Here is a 2,075-nt window from a genome sequence, read left to right as displayed (position 1 = left end):
GGTATATTAACATTATATCAGTTAATGAAATGACAGTATTTAATTGTAAATTTAAGTTAAAACCGTAAAACCTAAAACATTGCTACCATATTTTTACGGTAAAATTCTGACAACCACAGCTGCCGTTTTTTTACCGTGCAGTACAGCGCAGTACAGCGTACTATAACGATGCGCAACGCTAGAGTCCTTACGTAAACAGGTCACGTGCTGCATTCATCCAGTCAATGACACTGACACCGCAAATATGCAAATAAGAACGTTAGTCCGGTATTTAAACTGAAACGTACGTTTATAAATACCTAGGATTCCATTTACCCGGGTTAACAAAACCATAGTGATCTCATAAACTATCTTACAGTTTTCACTCTAAATAGCTAGCCTACTATTGGTGTTTGCTGACATTCTGAAAATCCACATATCCTATGGTTAGCCACTCTGTTAATTACTTTTATAGTAACATATTATTAAAGCAATTTCTTCCCTAGACGTCTTTGCCATCCAGTTATTTAACAAGCTGAGCTTGTTAAGTGGCTTCACTTGAGTAACTGATCAGTTTGGAAGGTACAACATCCAATAACAAACCGGTACACAGCGTCCCTGTGGCAGTCATGAATTATGCAGAGGTTTGTAACACACACACATTCCTAGTCACACTCAGTAGCGCAAACATGGGCCCCAGGTAGAGCGCTCATCACTCCTGCTGTTCTTCTCCATATGGACCCAATGAACTGGGGAGAGCGGAGACCCTCCATAAGCACACGTTCCCCCTCACACACACGTGTCCACAAATACACACTGAGAGATAGACAGGTGTCGTTCATTTAGCAGTGGTGGCCAGCTGTGTGTCAGCGTTGTGTGCCAGATGTCTGTTAGACACAGGTGGATGTGGTTAAGACTTGATCCTTTAGCTTCAAAGGCTCTTGCCTTCCTGTCATTCTTTCTCTCACATTGTAATTCATCCCTCCATACAGCCATAATGAAGTATTATATTACATTGATCTGTGCCATTCTGATCAGTGTGAAATGATGGTAGACTGAGGGTGGGCACTGTGGTAAATGTAGGAGCTCTCCGTGGTGCTGAAAAACCTCCTGCTGTAAATCTGAGTATGAATATGCTTGTGTGCAAATGTTAGTTGTGCACTGTCCAGTAATACTGAAGTATCTTGCTGTTTTAAATTTGTTTAAAAATAACAGTAATCATAAAATTGATTAACAGAAGACATTTATTATTATTATTATTTTGATTCATTTCAAATTCAACTGGGTTTTAAAAATGAAAATAGAAATCATGACAATACAATGTGTGATGCAGTATTTACATTTATTATAATTGTAAAATAAAAATATAAATTAAATTAAAATGCATACCAGTTTGAGATAATTAGGCCAGTTAATATGATAGATAGACAGATGGATAGATGGATAGATGGATAGATAGATAGATAGATGATACTATTATGTATAAAGTAAATATAGTAAAATTATTAGATAATTTATTATTGTAATAATAATAATAATAATAACAACAACTATTGTTATTATTATTATTATTACTACAATTATCCACAATAAATACACAAATAAATAAAAAAATACAAACAAGCTTGATCTTGTTTATATAATTATATATTAAGTAAATAAAGTGAAGTTATGCAAATAGCTCATTTACTACTAATACTACTACTACTAAAACTATATTTATTATAATATAATATATAAATTATAATTCTTCATAAATAACAAAACAGCTCAATCATGTGACTCTTTGGACAAATTAAATAAAAAAACAATTTCACGTTTATTTTACACTCATGACATTTGGTAATTATTTTGGACTCAAACTAATAAACACACAAAAAAATAAATGTAAATTGTTGGGATAAGAACTGAAATAAGGTCAAGTGGTTTACATCTATTAATTCAGTACTCAGTAAACTCAACAGTATTCATTGTATTCTTGCCCCCACCTGATGGCCGAATGAAGAACTGCAATCTATCTATCTATCTATCTATCTATCTGTCTGTCTGTCTGTCTGTCTATCTATCTATCTATCTGTCTGTCTGTCTGTCTGTCT

The sequence above is a fragment of the Sinocyclocheilus rhinocerous genome, unplaced genomic scaffold (genome assembly GCF_001515625.1).
Source record: "Sinocyclocheilus rhinocerous isolate Xijiao unplaced genomic scaffold, SAMN03320098_v1.1 scaffold1116, whole genome shotgun sequence".
NCBI classification, from domain to species: Eukaryota; Metazoa; Chordata; class Actinopteri; order Cypriniformes; family Cyprinidae; genus Sinocyclocheilus; species Sinocyclocheilus rhinocerous.
This window is presented reverse-complemented; position numbering follows the sequence as displayed.